This window comes from Trichosurus vulpecula, chromosome 3, assembly GCF_011100635.1.
Source record: "Trichosurus vulpecula isolate mTriVul1 chromosome 3, mTriVul1.pri, whole genome shotgun sequence".
NCBI classification, from domain to species: domain Eukaryota; kingdom Metazoa; phylum Chordata; class Mammalia; order Diprotodontia; family Phalangeridae; genus Trichosurus; species Trichosurus vulpecula.
In genome coordinates, this window is record NC_050575.1 from 94133642 (window position 1) to 94156594 (window position 22953).

The window sequence follows — 22953 nt, forward strand, 5'->3', positions numbered from 1 at the left end:
CTTCTTTGCTTTCAGAGGTCTCCTCCCTGCTCACAGACAGATCCTCTCAGCTCTTAAAGGTCTCTTCCCAGCTCTTAAAGCTCAAAGCTCATTCTTCTTCTTCATCATCTCTTTTTTTCTTCTCAACACTAGATCACTCTCTGGACACTGCCTCTCAATGTCTGCTCTCTCACACACTGAGCTCTCTTTATATACAATTCTAGTGGGCACCTGATTGGCTAGAACTCAATCCAGCAAAAAATCCTACTTTGCAGTTACAGGGACTGACAGAAGGAAGGGCAGATCAGGGGAGGTGGTAGATAGAAGTAAAACATTGGTGATGTGGGAAAGAGTGAAAGGAAAGAGAGGACAAACAGGAGGAGGAAGAACAAGATGGAGATAGTAATCATAACGATGAATGTAAAGGGATGAACTCTCCCATAAAACAGAAGTGGATAGCAGAGAGGATCAAAATCAGGGTCCTACACTAAGTTCCTTACAAGAAACACACTTGAAGGAGAGAGGCACACAGAGACTAAGGAAAACCTGCAAAGACTTGTACAAACTGATGCAAAGTGAAATGAGCAGAATCAGGGAAACATTGTACACAGTATCAACAACATCATGTGATGATCAAGTATGAATGACTCAGCTTTTCTCAGCAACACAATGATCCAAGACAAGTAGGAAGGCTCAGGAAGGAAAATATCAGCCCTATCCAGATAAAGAACTGACAGACTCTGAAGCATATTTTTTTCACTTAGCATATTCTTTCTCATGTTTATTTAACCTTTGATCTGTTTCTTCTCCCACAACTGTGAGGAATATGTAACTATATTTTACATGATAGCATATGTATAAACTATATCAAATTGCCTACCATTTTCAGAAGAGGGGAGGGGAAAAAGGGAGGGAAAATATTTTGGAACTCAAAATCTTGTAAAAATAAAAGCTAAAAATTGCCTTGACATATAATTGGGAGGGGTAGAATACTATTTAAAGCAAAAAATAAAGATTAAAAAAAAAGAATGGAGAAGAAGAGATTCTGAGGGCCTAGATTTAAGAACAAGTACAGAACCAAGGGAGGATTGAGCTGTGGCAGAGAAAGGTCTAAGAAAGATCCCTGACATCATAGAGAAAAAGATCCCAGGGGAGACAAATACCAAGAAAAAGTCAGCTCTTTCCAAAACTTCTCCTCCCGATGCTTGTCTATCCATAAACACTCTAACACTGATCCCTTGTTTATTGCCCAAATGTTTCCAGTAAATTGAATGTTGCTTCAACCACAAAGAGCCATTGTTGTTTAGTCATTTTTCAGTCATGTCTGACTCTTTGAGACCCAGGGCATATTTTCTTTCAAAGATACTGAAGTGGCTTGCCATTTCCTTCTCCAGCTCAATTTACAGATGAGGAAACTGAGGCAAATAGGGTTAAATGACTTACCCAGGTCACACAGCTAATATCTGAGACTAGATTTAACTCAGGTCTTCCTGACTCCACAGCCTGATGCTCTATCCACTGTACCACCTAGCTGCCCGAACGGTTAAGTGTAAGACATAAGTATGAGTTTGGGTGAGAATTCAACCTGTGCCTAAGTATTAGGACTTTTTTCCACCAGGGGCTTAGAGAGCTTGTGACTAAACTAAGAACTTTTCTCATAAAATAAAATCCTGAAACCCAAAAAGAAGGAAACCAAAAAGATTTGGGGGGCCATTGTGTTGCCACTGAGGCTTAAAATGAGCTAATCATTATAACAGGGTATTATGCTTAGAGATAAAGATCCCTCCCTGCCCTTCTCCCATTCACAAAGAAAAGGAGGAGAGAATTGGGGAAAGTGAAATCCTGGGAAAGTGAGAAGACTTGGCACAGAACCAAGAAAGCCAGCACAACTTCAGAGACTTAGACAGTGTGCAACCTACCACCATACCACAAATCTTCTAAAAGTTGTTTTTGGTTTAGATGAATATTAACTAAGTCCATGTGTGGGTGTGAGTGCCTAACCACCTGTACTAGTGCATCAGGGATTATTGGTTCCACACTTTGTCTTCTTTCAGTAGCAGCTATAAAATGCCAGGGAACATGGAAATATAAAGATCTCTCAAGGCTTTGCTGATTCTGGAAAAGAATCTTAGTCCTCATTCCAGCTGTAAGGTCATGGTGAGTTCCTAGGTTCTAGTGGAGGAAGCAAACAAAGCTTGCTCACACAGTTAGGAAAAAATTAGACTGAGTCAGAGATACTCAGGGTTATTTCAGGAAGAATAAGCAGACCCACACCTTCCTCCACTGGCCGCGAACTCCTGCTCTAAGGGCTTGCCTTAGAAATGAATAGAGACAAAGGAAACTTGGGTCAGCAGCTACTAACACAGCCTGGAAATGGCAACCAAAAGGACCACGTATCCAAGAGGCTTTTAATCCCAGTTCCTGGGATGATACCTATTTTTGTGGGAGTTTCTATAGTCAGATTCAATGTAAATGTTGCTCAAACCCTCCATTTTATAGATGGAAAAAGTGAGGCCCAGAAAGAAGTGACACATCTAAGAGCTAGTCGCCTAACTAGCTCTTACTAACCAGGACAACCATCCAAGCCTCTCAACTCACAAACACACCTTTTCCCACTTTGTCCTTCCTCCTGTAACTTTTCAGAGCCATAATTTTCTCTTGGGTAATTGCTGTTTGGACTAGATGTTCTCAAGGTTGCATCTGGTTTTGTAGTCTTGGGTTACACATTGTGAGGTCGCTTCTAGCTCTGACATTAATAGGGTCTATATTCTAAAGTCGTTTATTGTTAGTCCATAAGTGTTCATTAAGCTCCTATCATGTTCCAGGTACTGGGCTAAATAAACACTGGGGACACAAAAAGAGGGAAAAGACAGTCCTTGCCCTCAAGGACCTTCTAATCTAACAGGGGAGACAATAAGCAGGTAAATGTGTATTAATTAGCTACAGGTAGGATAAATAAGAAAATAATTAAAACAATAATAATATAATATTAATTATATATAATATAATAATAATTAAATAATTAAAGGAAGGGAGGCACTAGAATTAAGAGGGATCAGGAAAGGCTTCTATAGACGATACGGTTTTAGTTGGGATTTGAAGGAAGCTACGGAAGCCAGGCAATGGAGAGGAAGAGGAGAGTGATCTGTGCATGGGGGACAGCCAGAGAAAATGCCCAGAACAAAGAGATGGAGCCGTGTTTGTGGAAACATCCCCGAGACCAATGTCACCAAAAGAATATGCCTCAGAAAGTGAGGTGTAAGATGATGGAAAGGAAGGAGGGGGCTTTGTTACAAAGGGCTTTGAACACCAAATAGAACATTTATAATTGACACTGGAGGTGATAGGGAGCTACTGGAGTTTATTGAGAAGGAGAGTGACATAGCCAGACCTCAGCTTTAGGATAATGACTTTGGTGGCTGAATGGAATATTCCACCTATAATTTTATGTCTTCTCTGGTCTGAAGTATCCAGGTCTCACATTTTATGTTCTAGGCCTTTTCACCTATTCAGCTGTAGTTCTCCATAGGTAATGCAGTGGATTCAGTACTGCCTCTAGACTAAGGAAGACCTGAATTCAAAGCCAACCTCAGACACTTAGTCTGACCTTGGGTAAATTACTTAATTCCTATTTGCCTCCATTTCAAGAAGTGTAAAACAGGGATAATAATGGCACCTTATTCTCAGGGCTGTTGTGAGGATCAAATGAAATAATATTTCTAAAGCACTTAACACAGTACCCAGTACATAGTAGGTACTTAATAAATGCTTGTGTTCTTCCTTTCTTCCCTCCTTACTCCCCACTTCTTTCTTGTTTTCTGTGGGGGAGGGGGACGACTGGGGGTTGGGTCTTCTTTGTTCAGTTTCATTTAATGATTGGCACATGCCTGCAAAGGTGGGAGCAGACAGGCAAGGGGCAGCAGGGAGGATGTTCACTTGAAGATCTTGCCCTGATTGAAGGATTTGCCCACATGCTGGAAGGCCCCTTCCCAGGAAGGAGTACTCTCAGACCATGGTCTGTGCCTCCTCACTTCCAGGATCTAACTTAGTGCCACATGTAGGACTTGTAATCTACCTGCCAGTCTGGACTCAGCAGGAAGGCAAATTCTTGGCCCTGGAAAACCCAGACTCCAGAAATGTCCCTGCTATTGTCTGTACCAAAAAAGGATGACACTGGCAAATGCATTCTTCCTCAGCTTGTCCAGGCACAGGAACATTCCAGGGATGAGGTTGCAGCTTATGAAGGCCTGGCTGAGCTCCTAGGGGAAGTGGTACTCCACATACCACAGGGACCAGCCATCATAGTCAAAGTGCTCTGAGAAGTGTGGCAAAGTCACTGTCAGAGTGTCCTCACTGGAGTACTTTCACTTAAACTAATCCAACACAAACATACTCTTGGGCAGGTGGGCAAAGAGATCTTTGTCCTTGGGTTCTGCAGCCAGAGCCTGGTCACACTTGCCCATCTCCTCCTTGGGGCCGGGGGCTGCAGCCACCTTCTTCTCATCCTTCCACTTGGCCTGGGCCTTCTGCTTCTCTTCTCGTTGCCCCTTCTCCTTTCTTGGGGCCTCCTCCTTAGGCTGACTCTAGGCAAACTTTTAGCATCAAACTGAGCCATCTTCTCACAGAGCTTCACCTCTCCCAACACAGCCTGGAACTGGGGCTGGTGGGTGCAGGTGAGGAACCAGCCATTGGTGATGGAAAAGGCCTGCCGGAAAGACGGCTCAGGGACCTGCTTATAGAGCCACAAGAGAGTGCACACAACTGTGATGTCAGCCAGAGTCACACACTCCCCCACCATGAAAATACCAGTCTTCAGAGGGGCATCAAGCAGCCCCAGAACCCACCTCACCTCTTCTTTTGCATTCTCTGTGGCCCATTTGTTGTGGTGTATGATGCTGAGAGTGGGGAACACCCAGGCACTGGCTGGAGGAACCATGTGTCACCAAAGCTCACCCACTGAATCACCTGGGCAGCTGCCTCTGGAGCAGAGCCTCGAAGGTCATTGGTGCCCACATAGTGTGCAAAGGCATTGCTTTCAAACACACAGAACCCATCATCACCCTCAAACACTGGACCTTGCCCACAGGAAATTTTCAGAGGAATTCGAGGGTGTGATTAGGTCTGACCAATGTGGAAATAGGGAGGTGTGGACAGCATGCATATCTGGGCCCATGCAGCAATGAGGGCCTTGAAGGTCCACCAGTTTTCAGGGTATGTGTGCCGGGTTCCGGCTGCCACCGTGATTCCGCAGAGAAAGGTGGTAGGGATGCCAGCACTGCCACAAAGTGAGGGGGGCACAGGGGAGCTTCCCGCTTCTTTCTTCCTTTTTTCATTTCTTCCTTACTTCCTTTCTTCCTTCCTTCCTTCAGTGGAGAGCTGACATAGCCTTCTTTGTAAAGGGTACCTATTCTGATCTGATATGTTAAGTGCGGTGAGGGGGTATGGTGGAAAAAAGTGTTCTAGGCCTTCTGTCCAAGGTACAGGATGTAGGGAATAGGACCAGGACAATCAACTTCTCCAGATTCCTCCTTTTTCCCTACCATTCAAACCTTGGCCACAGGAAGTGAATCCCACCAGATGAACAACCAGCTCCCTTATTGCCACCACCACCACCCCCTCCAGTCTCTCTCCAGTTTCAAGTGACTTGGATTTAGAGAAGTGAACTCAGGTTCTTAGAACTTAGGGGAATAAGCCAGAATCTGATGGCAGCTTAAATTACTGAAGTCTTTTTTCCCAAAGTGCCAATATATCCTTAGGCAGCATTAATGGAACTATGGGATCCAGAATGAAAGTAGGGATAGTTTTGCTGTTCCCTGCTTTTGTGGGTCAGCACATTTTAAGAAGAACTTTGACAAGTGGATTTGTATCCAGAGTAAGTCACTCAGATGCTGGGAAGATTAGAAGCCATGCCCTGTGAGGCTCTGTGGAAAAAGTGAGAACATTTAGCCCAGGGGAGGGGAACCTACAGCCTTAAGGCTACATGTGACTTTTAGGTCCTAAAAGGATTTGTTCTCTAAAATTTGAATTCAGTCAAAAGGCCACACTTAAGGACCTAGAAGGCCTCATGTGGCCTTAAGGCTGCAGGTTCCCCACCCCTGAGCCTACAGAAGAGAAACTCCAAATATCTGAAGGGCTATTAAAAGGGGCTGAGGGGGTGATTTGTTCTGTTTGATCCCAAGCAGAAACAGGGAAGCAGGAAAACTGGGTAGCAATTTCAGAGAGGCAGATTTCAGCTCCTTTAAAGGAGAAACTTCCTAGCAACAAGAGTCATCCAAAAGTGGGATGGGCTGCATCAAGAGGTAAACAGAATTCTTGAAGCAAAAGACCCTCTCACCACATTTCAGTTGCTGTCAGGAGGACTCCTCCTCAGGTAAAGGTTGGACTAGAGGCCTCTGAAATTCCTTCAGGTCTGAGCTGTAATGGTATGAAGATTGGATGACTTCCCCTCTTTTTGCTTCGATGATGTCATCTATAAAATGAGCATAAAGCAAGACAGTTGTTGTGTCATTTCAGCCATGCCTGACTCTTCTTTACCCCATTTGGGGTTTTCTTGGCAAAGATACTGGAGCAGTTTGTAATTTCCTTCTCCAGCTCATGTTATAGATGACAAAACTGAGGCAAACAGGATTAAGTGACTTCCCAGAGTTACACAACTAGTAAATGTCTGAGACTGGATTTGAACTCATGAAGATAAGTCTTCCAGTCTTCAGATCTTGTACTCTATCCACTTGTAACAATAATGTTGTTTGCAGTGGCTATGAAGGTGTAAGGACAATAACACCAGCACACAGGAGGGCTTGCTAGCACAGGTTCTTTGATCTGCTTTTCTAAGGAAAGAAATTTAAGAGGTTAACAATCTCACTTTAATTAAACATACATATATCATTTACTCAGTTGAGGGAAAATAGCACTCTGAACTTCAGAGCAAATACAAACAGAAATTGCAAACAGAGCAAAATATAACAGAGCAAATAACACAAATCAACAGACAGGCTTCTAGTTGTCTGACCAAAGCTATACATATATGGATACCAGAGAGAGAAGCACCAACTTCTGGGTTTTCAAAGCTGGGAGGCTCCTTAACGGCTTTCCCAGAGTCTCCACACCAACACTATTCCAATGAGTGAACCCCAAACAAAATGCTAACCTCAGAGTATACAGAAACTTTTTCAGGGTTAGGGGGCTTCACACCTCTGGAGGGTTTCACATCTCTCCTGACCTAACCAGCAAAAGGGTGTTGGCCTTCCTACAAACAAAGGCAAGACTCAATCAAAGGCACTTGATTGCCTTAGTGCTGAGAAGCACTCCAAAACGCAAGAAAACAAAAAGTCCCACTTTGCTTGCCATGACACCAATGCTCTACCCAGCTGCCCTAAAACAAGACTAGATGCTCTGTAATATACTTTCAAGTTCTGAAGCTCTCTGAAACAAGCTGATTTAGAGAAGACTCAGAATGCTTATTCCTCTAGCCCTGGGGCCTGCAACCAGGGATGTGCTGGCAAATGTTTCTCAATTGGAAGGGGAGGGGTGGAAAGAATACATGTACATATACATTAAGTATACAAAATAATAATAATAATAGCTAATATTTATATAGAGCTTCCTATGTGCCAGGTACTATGTTAAATTCTTTACAATCATTATTATCTCACAACAACCCTGGGAGGTTGGCGCTATTATTATCTCCGTTTTATAGATGAGGAAACTGTGGCAAACAAAGATTAAGATATTAACACAGGGTCACACAGCTAGTAAATGTCTGAGGCTGGATTTGAACACAAGGCTTCCTGACCAGAGGCAAAGAACAACAAACAAAAAAATAACTGAAACTTTGATATGTAGCACTTGCAGATTTCTATGGTATAAAGACTCACACTGACAATTTAACAATCAATTCTGCAAGCCAGTTAGAGCTGGCTCTAGCATGTGGAGCCCTAAATTTCAGCAAAGGCAGATCCCAGAGGGTTTCCTATCCCAAAGTGAAATTCTCTGACCCAAAGATTTCACAGACATTCTCTTTGGTCCCCTTTTCTTTTTTTTAAAAACATACTTTTATTGACATCGTTTGTTTATTTCATTATTATTATTCCATTATCTCCCTGCTCCCTGATGCAGAAGATCATTCCTTGTCCACAACCATTTTCCCCTACCTCTATAAAGAAGACTACAGATTCTCTCAGGGAAGCAGAATAATGAGGTTTGAGGAGGGGTGGGGGAGGTCGATGGGGGAGTGGCGGGAAGAAATGAAACAGCCCATATTCCTAAGGGCCTCTTTTCTACTTCAGGATAACTGGGAGGGAAAAACAAGAGTAAGAGATACTTGCAAAATTCATAGAATCTCACACCTGATTCCCAGAACCAAACCAGTACTACAGTTGTGTTCTGACCGGGGAGATGGAAATAGACACCTACCCATTCTAAGATGGCCTTCCTATTGGACAAGGATGATTCAGCCACATTAAAGAGCATATAATCTTCTAGATGCTCAGGCCTGAGAGTCAGCTGATGGTCGCTTCCTCCCTAAGTGTGAGAAACAAGTGTCTCATTTGGGTTTCATATGTTTCTCTTATGGTTTCCCATCATCCATCTGACCAGGAATGTATAAGTAAGGTTGTTGAGGGAAAGAGATTCTTGCCTCTGATCTGCTTCTATCTTCCCTCCCCACTCCCTAAAATGATGGCTTACTGGACTGAGTCAAGAAGCCATGATTTTTACTTTTGACTTCAAGAACAAACTCACTTTTTGACATTGGGGAATTAACCAGCACCCTGGGCCTTAGCTAACCATCTATAAAATGGGCAGAGTAACTCCTGTCTTGTTCCCTTCCTTGTTACTCTATAGATAAGGTGAGAGAAGGGAAGAGTTTGAAAGTCTCAAAAGAGAAAAGAAGATTCTTTTCCTGGCATACTGCAGGATGTGGTATGAAATCATCACTCTAGAGCTGGAAGAGACCTCAGACACTCTCTACTTCTCTAGGTTATCTCTTATTTTGTAAATAAGGATGCTAATGCCCAGGTAAGCTAAATAACTAACTCAAGGTCACACAGACAATTAGGGGCAGAAGAAGGGGTTTGAAATGACACCCTCTGATGTCGGACAGTGGCTGCGACACCATCTAACGTGTTTCTGAGTACCTTAAAAAGTCAGACCAGGAGGAACTGTAGAGATTATGTAGTTCAGCTCAGTCTGTAGTAGAGTGGAGACCACTCCTCTTCACTTAAGAAAAGCCAGGGAAAGGAAGGAAAGAGGCATTTATTAAATTTCTACCATACGTCAGGCCCAGGGCTAAGAGCTTTACAAACATTACCTCATTTGATCCTCACAACAAACCTGGGAGGTAGATTTTATTATTATTCTTATTTTATAATTAAGGAAACTGAGGCAGACAGAAGGTAAGTGACTTACCCAAGGTCATACAACTAGTAATGTAGGGGGTCAGATTTGAATTCAGGTCTTCTTGACCCCAGGCCCAGTTCTCTATCTACTTCACCAACTAGATGTCACATACACACACAAAGACACACATATATACATACATAACAAACACAAACACCAAGGATGGAAGCCTAGTGAATGGGGACAAAAATGAGGGAGTCTATGGAACACAAACAACCCAGATGAGATTCTAAGAACGCACACAAACACACATAGGAGGAAGACTGAAGCCCATACACCAAAGGGAGAGACCAGGAGCACAAACACAAGGGAGAGACGCACAAGGCTGAAGGAGGGAAAGATTTGGGGCCAAGGGTGAGGACATGAACATATTTACTCAGGAGACAGGGGGAGTGAGGGAGGAAGAGGAAAGTCACCCAAAGCCCTAGGTACACAAAGACAGTACAGAAGTTGGGGGTTGAGTGGGAGCATGACAATTGGAATTGGCTGGCTAAAGACAGTGGCCATCTCCAGGCAAGTTAGGCAAGGTCTGGTTAGGGCTTGTATGTGGCAGTAGGTCACCTGAGAACATGATGTAATTCAGCAGGTGGGGCCCATGGCCCCTGCATAAGGCAGACTCCCAGGCTCCTGTGAACGCTGGACATCTACCCTCCATTGAAATCTTTCAGTTTCTGCTTCAGCTCAAGGTAAAGAAGTCTGATCATGAGGCCTCTTGGCATAGTCCTGCTGCTCTCCCTGGCTCTTTGTTGTTTCTTGGGTAAGTTTCTCCTTGGGTATACCACCCTAACATTGGGGCCAGTAGCTCTCAGACAGCTCTTTATTCACGGGAGTCTTTGCTGCATTAAGAGAGCTCCTGAGGCTAGAAGCTTTCTCCGCAACCATGCTGGACGGGAAGAAACAGGAGGTTTATTAGCCCTGTTTTACAAAGGAGAAAGCAGACACCACATAGGTGAACTGGGAACACAACTAGTAGGTGGGAGACCCCACCTCTAAACCTTGGTCTCTCCAGGTTATAGGACCCAGAATAGAGACTGCACCTCTGAGGACCTGAGTCTGGAGTATAGAGAAAAGACATTGATAGGGATATGATAGACAGGATTCCTATATTACACAGGAGGTTGGATGAGAATTTTGACTGAACACTTATGGAAAAAGAAAATGAGACAGAGAGACAGAAGTAGAAACAAAAGCAGAGGCAGGAAGACAGACAGACACAAAGACAGAGACAACTAGGTAGCACTCTTAGATTCAGAAAGAACTAAGTTCAAGTTCTGCCTAAGACACTGAAATGGGGACAATAGCACCTAACTCACAAGGAAGGCATGAAGATGTAATGATATAAACAGGTTGTTCGCTTCTAACAAGGATTCTAACAGAAGTCTAACATCCACAGAATGTTACAGAACCACAGGATCATAAGGGGATCTTAGAAATCACCACGTCCTATCTTCCTCATTTTTATAGATGAGAAAAATGGGGCACAAGGAGGTTATTCAATTGGCCCAGGTATGATGTGTCTGAAGTGGGATTTGTATCCAGATCTTCTTGCCTGTTAGAATGTAAGGGCACTCAATAGCACTGTATGTTTCAGAGCAGGGAAAATCCTGTATGGGTTAAGAGAGCACATTTAGTGAGAGCTCCCTCCACAGAGGCAATCACAAGTCTAAACCCCTCCCCGTAGAACAAATTTGTAGGACATTGAGTCCATCCTCCCTCCCAGGCCAAGAGTCTCTTCTGCAGATAAACCAGGAAGGAATTACCCAGCCAGCCTCTGCTTGAAAAATGCCAATGAAAATAAGCTCATTGCTTCTCAATATTGTCCATTCCATTTTGGGGACAGATTTCCTCAAAAGATAGCTCTGGTATTAAGCCAAAACAGTTACCTTTTCCTCTCCCATACCCCATTTTGCTCTCTGCAGCCAAACCAAATAAATAGAATTCCTTATTGATGTGGCAATATGTGATCACAAAGAACTAGCATCAAGAACAGAACATTACCTAACACACATCCCCTTTTTCGACAGAGTAATAAACATGGAGAGGTCAATAAACTACTGCAAATACGGACTGCCTTAGATTCTAGGAGAAAGTTTAACAAAGGATCTCATGCTATTCTTGTAGACAAGGGACATCACATATATCATAAGCCACACAAGAGTAGGAGGAGGTGGCTCCAGAGCTGGTTTAATGGAGAGAGCCAAAGAAAAGTCACAGGATCATAGATTTAGAGCTGAAAGAAACCTTGACGGTCTTCAATCCAACGTCTTCATTTTATAGATGAGGAAAGGGAAGGGCACATGGCCAGAGAGTCTAAATGACCTGCCACTCACCGCAAAAGTAGCAAATGGCAGAGCCACAATTTGAAGACAGGTCCCTTGACCGTGATTCATCATACTTCCCATTGTGTCAGACCGTGCCAATCATTCACACTTGAATATCAACCCACTTGGAAAGGGGTCCCTAGTGGGGGGGCTCTAGGGAACTGGGCTTTATCTTCACTGATTGATAATTTATCAATGACTTTGAAAGAGGCAAAGATGGCATGCTTGTCAAATTTTCAGATGACAACAAAGCTGGGAGGGAGAGCAAGCACACATTGAGTGACAGAATTCAAAAAGATATTGACAGGCTAGACTATTAGGTCAAATCTAATGAGATAAAATGTTAAGAAGCATAGAAGGAAAATTTTATACTTGGGTTCAAAACATCAGCCTCACAAGTGCAAGATGAGAGTGCGACTAGCCTACTACAATTCACCTTTAAAAGATGTAAGAATGTTAGTGGACCAGTTCAATATGGATTAGCTGTCTAGTATAGTAGCCCAAAACAAGGTAATGCTTCCTTAGGCTTCATTGAGAGAAGAATGTGTTCAATCTAGGGAGGTTATAATTCCATTATGCATTGCCCTGTTCAGACAACATAGTATGGCACTCAGTACTACAGGCCTGCACAACATACACCCTGCAGGCCACTTAAGGCACGCCAAATGATTTCAGGCAGACAGCAAAAATGTAGAGAACGTGAAAGAAAGTAAAGATGTAATGAGTGTTTGCTCCACCTTCCACTAGTCACTATTGTGCCTGTCATGTAATTGGGTGGATGCAACCAATCATCATTATACCTTTACTAGGTAAGTGACCTACTAAAATCCTATCTGCAGCCTGAAGAATTTTAGCTTATTTTAATTTTGGCCCCTGCCTGCCTCCAAGTTTTGCAGGTCTGCAGTACTAGACACCACTTTTAAGGAGGAACATTGACAAGTTGGAGAAGTACAATGATAGACCAAGATAGTGCAGAGCCTTCATATCATGACATACAAGGATTCATATTGAACTGGAGAAGAGAAGATTTAGGAAAGACCTGATAGCTGTCTTCAAGTATCTGAAAGGTCATCAGATGTAAGGATTAGACTTTTCCCGCATGGTTCAAGAGGGTAGAATTAGGAGCAATGGGTAGAAGTTACAAAGAGGCAAATGCTTGATATTGGGGAAAATTGCTTAAAATTTAGTGATCTAGCAATGAAACAGGCTGCTGCTGGAAGGAGCTCCTTTCATCTATTGATATCCTGTCTGAACTCATTCCCTAACAATTAGTTAACTTGGTTAGCAGCACCATGGCTGCCCTCTTTCTCTTGCTGAGATGGGCCACCGCCTCTCTTCTTTGTCTTGTTCTTTTCTTTTAATTCACAAACATTGATTTTCTCTCCCTCCCAACTCCATTTCCCCATTAAAAAAAGAAAAACAAAACTGGTTACAAGATGTCTGTAAGAAAGATATGTAATCAAGCAAGACAAATTCCTACACTACCTGCAAAAATATGCTTCATTTTGCACGAAGTTCATCCCATGAGGAGGTGGGTAGTAAAATTTATCATCAATCACTTGAAATCATGATGGCTGGTCATTGTTCCAATCAAATTCTTAACTCTTTCTTAGCCATTTGTCTTTATAATACTATTGTCATTCTATAAATTGTTTCTTTGTTTCTGCGCATTTTGTTCCATGTCTGAAACCTGGAACTCTCCTCTTGGACTGTGTGGGTCAATTGTAAGATCGGTCGCAATATACTTCTGTCATATGACAGCTAATAGTGGAGATAAGGCATGAGGTGGGGTCAAAGGGAAGAAGGGGAAAAAGGAAAGAAGGGGGAAGTTCTATACATTTGCCCAGTTTCCTCTGGCCAATGCTCAGCACTCCAACAATCCATCCATAAAGGGGGTAACTCTGCGACTGATCCACATTTTTAGTAGACTCCTCATAAAGGAGTAGCTCTCACCACAACCCATCCCAATCTAACCAAGGCACCCACAAGGAGGGAACTTGGTGGATAAGTAAGAAAGGTCCATCTCACTCTGGTAAGAGGAGAGTGCATTCTAAGACAGGAAGTACCCCAGCAAGCCAGCAGCAAACTCTACCTCAGCAAATCAGTAGAGGATCCTAAGCCCCACAGTGGTGGAGCAGGCAAACGTCAACACCAGCATCCCTGTGTGTCTTAACATAGCCAGCAAACTGGCAGAATCCAGCTCTGACAGCCACCACATGCTCCGAAGCATCCCTGGGCAGCCACAGGTATCCTCTAGCATCTGGACCTCTACATGCTTTGGCCCAAGTCCTGGCAGGCAGATGTCATCCAGTGTTAGGACCTTCCTGTGCTTCAGCACATCCCAAGGCAAAAAGGCATCCTCCACTGTAGCCCTAAGGAAACAAAGAAAAGAACCTGCCAAGAACTGGCAGACTCCAGCTCTCAGATCTGCCATATGCTTTAGTGTGGCCCCAGGCAGACAGGCATCTCCACATGCTTCAGCACAGCCCCAGATGCCAATCCTATGGGTGCCTAGGCAAATAGGCAGACACCAGGCTGCATGAGACAGCCATGCTTCAGAGTAGCCCCAGTCAAACAAGCAACCTCCAGAGGCCAAACTGGCCCATGCTTCAGCATAGCCCCAAAGAAACACAGAAAGACTCCATCAGGCCCCTCAGCACGTGCCAGAACCCTCCACTAACACCCCAGATAAGCACCAGGTAAGCTGCCAGACCCTGATAGCTTGCACAAGCCACAACCACCCACCACCACACTCCCTCAGACCAGCAGCACATACAGAGGGTCCCCCATGGGCCTCAGGGTAATATCAGTGAAACATCAGATAATCAGCCAGGGTCTGTACCCACTGGCACAAGAAGCATTAGTCCCTTCCACCCCAGGAGCAGAGTTCAAACTTAAAAGAAAGAAAGGGGCCAAAAAGGGGGTGGGAGGATAGGACAAAAAAAATCTGACCATAGAAAGTTATTATGGTGACATGGAATACCAAGACACAAATTTAGGAGAGGAGAACAATGTCAAAACACCCATGGGCAAAACTGCAAAGAAAAACATGGAAGAGCTCAAAAAAGAACTTAAAATCATATAAGAGAGGTAGGAGAAAAATGGGGAAAATAAATGAGAATGATGCAAGAGAATTATGAAGAAAGACTCAATAGCTTGGAAATCTGCTTAAAAAGTAGAATTGGCCAGATGGAAAAGAAGATACAGAAATGCACTGAAGAAAACAACTCCTTAAAGAGGATAATTAGCTCAACAGAAAAAGAATTACAAAAACAAATTGAGGAAAACCACACTTGAAAGCTAGAATTGGGCAAGTGTAATGAAACATCATGAATCAAACATATTCAAAAGAAAGAAAAAATGGAAGAAAATGTAAAATACTTCATGGGAAATACAACTGACCTGGAAATTAGATCCAGGAGAGACAATATCAGAATCATTGGACTACCCAAAAGCCATAATCAAAGGGAGGACCTGAACAACACCTTTCAAGAAATTATCAGGGAAAACTGTCCTGATGTCCTGAAACCAGAGGGCAGAATAGGTATTGAAAGAATCCACTGATCACTTCAAGAAAGAGATCACAAAATGAAAACCTCGAGGGACATAACAGCTAAATTTCAGAACTATCAGGTCAAGGAAAAAGTACTGCAAGTGTCCAGAAAGAAACAATTCACATATCAGGGAGTCACAATCAGGATCACACAGGACTTGGTGGTGGTAATATTAAAGGATTGGGTGTTGCCAGTAAGGTGAATTGTAATGTAAATAAGGTAGATTTTAGCGTGTGTAAGGTGGATTTTTCTTCTTATTTCTTAGAGTTCAGTTTCCCAGGATCCATGGCCATAATAATCTGTTGCTCAGGTATTAGATATGAGTTCCCAGGCTCATGGCTCAAAACATCTCCACCATGCTTTTACAGCGGCCTTATATAATGATAAATAATATAAACATGGGTGCTTAAATTGTAAACATCTACTGTGACTGCGCAGTGAGATACAGGGATGAGGTGGTTTATACTTGTGAGTCTATTGCTGGCAATACGCCTTCTTTGTCTGATGCCCTATAAAACAGGTGGTCAGTGGTCAGTGAGCTGGGAAATTGTTATGGTTGAATACACAAGCTGGAATGCTATGTGCCTTGATTGGCTGCCATCAAGGCTTGGGAGGGGGCAATCTGTGTTTGCCTCAAGTGACCCCCATTGAGGCTTGAGGGGATTTAGGGGATGCACAAGTTGTGCCTGTCTCAACTGACCCCATCAAGACACAGGTGTAGTTGCTGCCCCTTCTCTCTAGCCCCTGCAAGAAGGGTGATTAAGGAATGCGGTAGGAGTTTGTATTTCCATTATCAACAATACTGTATTAGAGAAGACTAGACTAGAATAAAGCTTATTATTAACCCCTTTGAAGATGTCTTTCCTGTCTGACCAGATCAAGAGTGAAACTCAGAGGCTGGAGTTCAAAGCTCCAGTGCCTCCCATATGTCAGCTGTCTTAACAGGTGTCATGGAACATGATTCTGAAGGGAAAAGGAGCTAGGACTACAACCAAGAATCATTTCCCTGGCAAAATTAAGCGTAATACATCAAGGGAAAAAATAGTCATTTGATGAAATAGAAGGATTTTAAGCCTTCACAAGAAGAAGAGCAGAATTAAAGTAAAAGTCTGACCTACAATACCAAGACCGAAGACAAGCATGAACAGGTAAAAGGGGAAAAGAAAACAGAAAGGATTCAACAGAGCTGAATGGTTTATATCCCAACATGGGAAATGATACTTGTAACACTTAAAAACTACAACACTAACATTTCAGAGAGAAGGAATAAACACAGACAGAGGGAATGGGTATGAGGCACATTTGAGGGAATTATATAAAAATAAGGGATGAGAAAGAGGAGTGAAAATGGGTACAAAAGGGAGGAGCTCAATGGGGTAAATTATATCAAATGAAGGTAATTACAGTGGACAGGAAGAAGGGAGTGGAGGGTTATGGGCATCAATTGAACTTTACTCTCATCAGTATTAGCTCAAAGATGGAATAATATACAAAATCAGATGAATATAGAAATCTATCTTCCTGACTGGGAATTGTAATGTTAATGGTTGGGGAGCATAGAAGATCTTCCCTGCACATTAATAGGCCTCATTGTGGAACTAACTAAGGGAAGCTTGCTTACTTATGGGAAGATCTGCACAGCTTTTTTAGTAAGTGAATTAGGCAATGAGTCATGTTGTAAAGCCTTCTGCCTCTGAGCCTATTAGCTGAAAGAGTATATATTGTGAGAGGGGAGCTTTTGCTTTGGCGGCTCACTTATGTGACAGATGTTGTGATTCCCTGGTTTGAGACTCTGAGTGGAGGTAGGTTCAGAGCTCCCTGACTCCTCAGAGGTAAAGGCTCTCTCAATTCAGTGGTGGATGTAAAGCTTTGATTCCGGCAGTAGAACGCTGTCTGTTGGTCTTTTTTCTCTTTGTATTTTTTCTATATAATTAAAGAAGATCATTGACGCCCTTTTAAATTGTTTTCCTTGGTAAAGCAGATGTAAGAACCTGCACTAGCAGCCATCCTGGGTGTGCCGGACTGGTTGCTGTTGCAGGAAGTAGGAGGGAAGGACATTAAATAAAGGGGGCAAGAGTACTGAGAGAAGAGAGGGCAAATTAGAGGAGGTGGTAGACAGAGGCAAAACATTGGTGATGTGGGAAAGAGTGAAAAGAAAGAGAGGACAAATAGGAGAAAGAATATAATGGAGGAAATATACAGATAGTAATCTTAATGGTGAATGTGAATGGGATGAATTCTCCCATAAAACACAAACAGATACCAGAGCAGATCAAAAACCACAATCCTACAATATGTTGTTTACAAGAAACACAGAAGCAGAGAGTCACACACGGAGTAAAGGAAACCCTAGAAGAGTCTTCAATGAACTGATGCAAAGTGAAACAAGCAGAACAAGGAAGACACTGTACATAGTATCAGCAACATCATGTAATGATCAACTATGGATGTATCAGCTTTTCTCAGGGACACAATGATCCAAGACAAGTACAAAAGATTCATAAAGGAAAATGTTATCCATATCCAGATAAAGAACTGATGGACTCTGAATGCAGATCAGAGCATATTTTTTCACTTTATTCTTTCTCATGGTTTTTTTTTCTTTTTGAGTGGTTTTTTCTTTCACAACCATGATGAATATGGAAATATGTTTTACATGATAGCAAATGTATAAACCATATCAAACTACTTACCATTTAAAGAAGAGAGCAGGGGAAAGAGGGAGGGAAAAAATTTGGAACTCAAAATCTTGTAAAAATCAATGCCAAAAGTTACCTTGAAATGTAATTGGGGAAAAAAATAAAATTCTATTTGAAGCAAAAAATAAAAAAAAATAGGAAAGAAGAGATTCTGAGGGGCTGGATTTAAGAACAAATATGGAGCAAAGGGAAAACTGATATGTGGCAGATAACAGAGGTCCCAGAAAGATCCCTGACTCTATGGGCATCATGAAAAAGAAGATCACAAGCTGAGACAAATCTCAAGAAAAAGTTGGCTCTTTCCCTTACTTCTCCTCCCAATGCTAGTCTATCCAAAGACACTCTAACATGATCCCATGTTTATTGCCCAGACATTATACAGTAAATTGAATATTGCTTCAACCACAAAGAGCCAGGGGTTTGTTGCAACAATTCCGCTAGCAGCTGCTGTGGGGGTGAAAGACCAACACAAGCCCAACAACAGGAATGCTGCCAGAACACGTTCTTTTGATCTGCTTTACCAAGGAAAGGAACGTTAAGGGGTTAACAATCTTATTTCAATCCAACATACAAACATCATTCACTTAGTTCAAGGAAAAAGCCAGTACCCTGAACTTCAGAGAAAATACAAACAAATTACAAACATACATTATAAACAGAACAAATACAATTCATACTTACCAAGAAACCATCAACACCTGGGTGAGCCAGGAGGCTCTTAGAGCTGCTACCCAGAGTCTTGTGCCTCCAGGAGTGAGAGCCCTCAGCAAATAGCTCTGTCCTTTCTTTTTATACACTCTTTAGCCATCATCAAGCATCATCTGAGCAACCAGAACTCAGGCTCCTACTATTGGCTCTGGTCTTAGCAACTCCCCTCAGGCCGCTGAGGGCTTCACACCCACATAGGCTTAGCACCTAGTAGATAGGAGTTTGGGCCTGGGTCTTTGCACCTAGTAAGGCTCTGTCAAAGACACTTAATTTATAATTCTAAAACAGTACAAAAAAATAGTCCCAACGTAATTGATATTACAAGGGGTTAACTTGTTTAGTCATTTTTCAGTCATGTCTGACTCTTTGCAAACCAGGGCATGTTTTCTTCTCAAACATACCGAAGTGGTTTGCCATTCTCTCCAGCTTATTTTACAGATGAAGAAACTGAGGCAAATAGGGTTAAATGACTTTCCCAGAGTCACACAGCTAGTATTTGAGGCTGGATTTGAACTCAGGGCTTCCTGACCCCAGGACAAAAATAACAAACAAAAAAAAAATAACTGAAACTTTGATATGTAGCTCTTGCAGATTTCTGTGGTATAAAGACTCACACTGACAATTTAACAATCAATTCTGTAAGCCAGTTAGAACTGGCTCTACCACGTGGAGCCCCAACTTTCAGCTAAGGCAGATCACAGGGAGTTTGCTTTCCCAAATTGAATCTCTCTGAGCAAAAGATTGCACAGACATTCTCTTACTTCCCTTTTCTTTTCCAAAAAAATACTTTTATTGATATCTTTTCCTTATATATCACCTTTATTTCCAAAATACATCCTTCCCAACTCCTTAATACAGACGACCATTACTTGTCCAAAACCATAGTCCCCTACCTTCTTAAAGAAGAGCACAGACACTCTCAGGGAAGCAGAGTAATGAGATAATAAGAGCCTCCTTTATACTTCAGGCCAACTAGGAGGGAAGAACAAGAGTAAGAGATGTTTGCAAAGGTCATAGAATATCAGAGCTGATGCCCAGAACCAGACGCAGCACTACAATCATGCTCTGACCAGGTAAGTGGAAATAGACACCTATCTATTCTAAGATGGTCTTCCTATTAGAAAACTATAATTCTGCCACATTAAAGAACATACAATCTTCCAGATGCTCAGGCCTGAGAGTTACTTGATGGTCACTTCCTCCCCAAGTGGGAGAAACAACAGTATCCCCTTTGGGTTTCAAATGTTTCTCTTATGGTTTCCTATTATCCATCTGACCTGGAATGTAAAATCCATGTCTCTACCTCATCTCTCATTTTATAAATAAGGATACTACTGCCCAGGTAAGCTAAATAACAAACTCAAGGTCACACAGATAATTGGGAGTAGGAGAAGGAGTTTGAAATGACACCCTCTGATGTCAGACAGCAGCCTGCACACCATCTAACATGTTTCTGAGTACCTTAAAAAGTCAGACTTAGGAGGGAATTGTAGAGACTATCTAGTTCAACTCTGTCTGTAGTAACATGGAGACCACTCCTCTTCCCCTAAGAACACCCAGGGGAAGGAAGGAAACAGGCATTTATTAAATTTCTGCCACGCTCCAGGCCCAGTGCTAAGAGCTTTACAAATAATATCTCATTTGATCGTCACAACAAACCTGGGAGATAGGTGCCGCTATTATTATTATTTTACAGTTAAGGAAACTGAGGCAGACAAAGAGTAAGTGACCTACCCAAGGTCACACAGCTAGTAATGTAGGGGGCCAGATTTGAATTCAGGTCTTCTTGACCCCAGGCCCAGTTCTTTATCTACTTCACCAACTAGATGTCACACATACACACACACACACACACACATATAAACACACACATTAACAAACACACACACAAAGGATGGAAGCCTAGTGGATGGGAGCAAAAATGAGGGAGTCTATGGAACAGAAACAACCCAGATGAGATTCTAAGAACGCACACAAACACACATAGGAGGAAGACTTAGTAGAGGCCCACACAGCAAGGAGAGAGACCAGGAGCACAAAAACGAGAGAGAGACTGGGAGAAGGGACTACACAAGGCTGAAGGAGGGAAAGGTTGGCGGCTGAGGGTGAGGACATAAACATATTTACTCAGGAGACAGGAGGAGTGAGGGAGGAAGAGGAAAGTCACCCACTGCCCTGGGTACACACAGACAGAACAGAAGTTGGGGGTTGGGTGGGAGCAGGGCAAGTGGAATTGGCTAGCTGAAGACAATGTCCATCTCCAGGCAAGTTAGGCAAGGGGGCGGAGTTCTGGTTAGGGCTTGCATGTGGCAGTAGGTCACCTGAGATCATGATGTAATTCAGCAGGTGGGGCCCATGGCCCCTACATAAGGCAACCTCCAAGGCTCCTGTAAACTCTGGACATCTACCCTCCGTTGAAATCTTTCAGTTTCAGCTTCAGCTCAAGATAAAGAAGTCTGATCATGAGGCCTCTTGGCATAGTCCTGCTGCTCTCCCTGGCTCTTTGTTGTTTCTTGGGTAAGTTTCTCCTTGGGAACACCACCCTCACATTGGGGCCAATAGCCCTCAGACAGCCCTTCAGTCATGGGAGTTTTTGCTGCATTAAGAGAGCTCCTGAGGCCAGAAGCTTTCTCCACAACCATGCCCGGTGGGAGGGAACAGGAGGTTTATTAGCTCTTTTTTACAAAGTAGAAAGCAGACACCAGATAGGTGAACTGGGAACACAGCTAGTAGGTGGGAGACCCCACCTCTAAACCTATGTCTTTTCAGGTTATAGGACCCAGAATAGAGACTGCACCTCTGATGACCTGGGTCTGGAGTATAGAGAAAAGACATTGATAGGGATATCATAGATAGGATTCCTATACCACACAGAAGGTTGGATGAGAATTTTGACTGAACATTTGTGGAAAAAGAAAGTGGGACAGAGAGACAGAGGCAGAGACAATGGCAGAGGAAGGAAGACAGACAGACACAGAGGCACAGACAACTAGGTGGTACTGTTAGATTCAGGAAGACCTGAGATCAAATTGTGCCTAAGACACTGAAATGAGGATAATAACAGCACCTAACTCACAAGGATGGCATGATGATATAATGAGATAAAGAGGTAAAGAGCTTTGAAAACTTTAAATTTATTGTTTTCATTATTTCATTTGTTCCTAAAATCCCTGTCAGTGTTTTACAGTTTTTGCATTTATTTTACACAGGGGAAAGTGGAATTAAGTGAATCACTCAGGGTTGTACAGCTAGTGACTAGGTCAGGATGTGGACCCAGATCTCCTGATCCCTAAACCAATACCCTCACATCCACAGTCTGTTATTTGTGTTGTTAGAGGACAGACTGAAGAATGAGCTGAGATGTAGTGAAAAGAGCTCTCAACGTAAGGTCTGGATACCTGACTTGGAATCTTGGCTCCAATTATTAGCTATGAGACAATGGAAAACTTAATTCATCCCTCTGAGCCTCAGTTTCCTAATCTGTAACTGGGGAGGAAAGGACTTTTATACATACTAAAGTGCCATCTCAAATGTTAGCTTCTGACAAGGATTCTAACAGAAGTCTAACATCCACAGAATGTTACAGAACCACAGGATCATAAAGGGGTCTTAGAAATCATCAAGTTCTACCTTCATCATTTTTATAAATGAGAAAAATGAGGCACAAGGAGGTTATACAATTGGCCCAGGTACGACGTGTCTGAGGTGGAATTAAAATCCAGATCTTCTTGACTTGGAATGTAAGGGCACTCTCTAGCAATGTAAGTTTCAAAGCAGGCAAGGTCCTATATGGGTTGAGGGAGTATACTTAGTGAGATCTCCCTCCAAAGAGACAATCACAGATCTAAACCTCACCAGATAGAACAAATTTATGGACATTGAGTCCATGTTCCATCCCAGGCCAACAGTCCCTTCTGCAGATATCCCAGGAAGGAATTACCCAGCCTCTGCTTGAGAAACGCCGATGCCAAGAAGGTCATTGCTTCTCAATGTTGTCCATCCCATTTTGGGGACAGATTTCCTTGTTACACAGATCTTATATTCAGCCCAAACAGTTACCCTATCCCTCTCCCATCCCCCATTCTGCACTCTGGGGCCAGTCCAAACAAATCTAATGCCTTGTAGACATGGCAATATAAGTTCACAAAGAACTAGCATCAGGAACAGAACATCCCTAACACACATCTCCTTTTTCAACAGGGTAATTGACCTGGTGAGGTCAATAGACTACTGGAAACACAGACTGTCTTAGATTCTTTATTTTTCTTTTCTTCCTTCAAGGAGATTCCAATTTAT

The 22953-nt window shown here is 42.7% G+C and overlaps 1 pseudogene; it reads right to left on the reverse strand.

The window, feature by feature from the left end:
- Window positions 1–3911: 3911 nt before the first annotated feature.
- LOC118842141 lies at window positions 3912–21299 on the reverse strand (annotated as a pseudogene).
- Between the last annotated feature and the right edge of the window lie 1654 nt (window positions 21300–22953).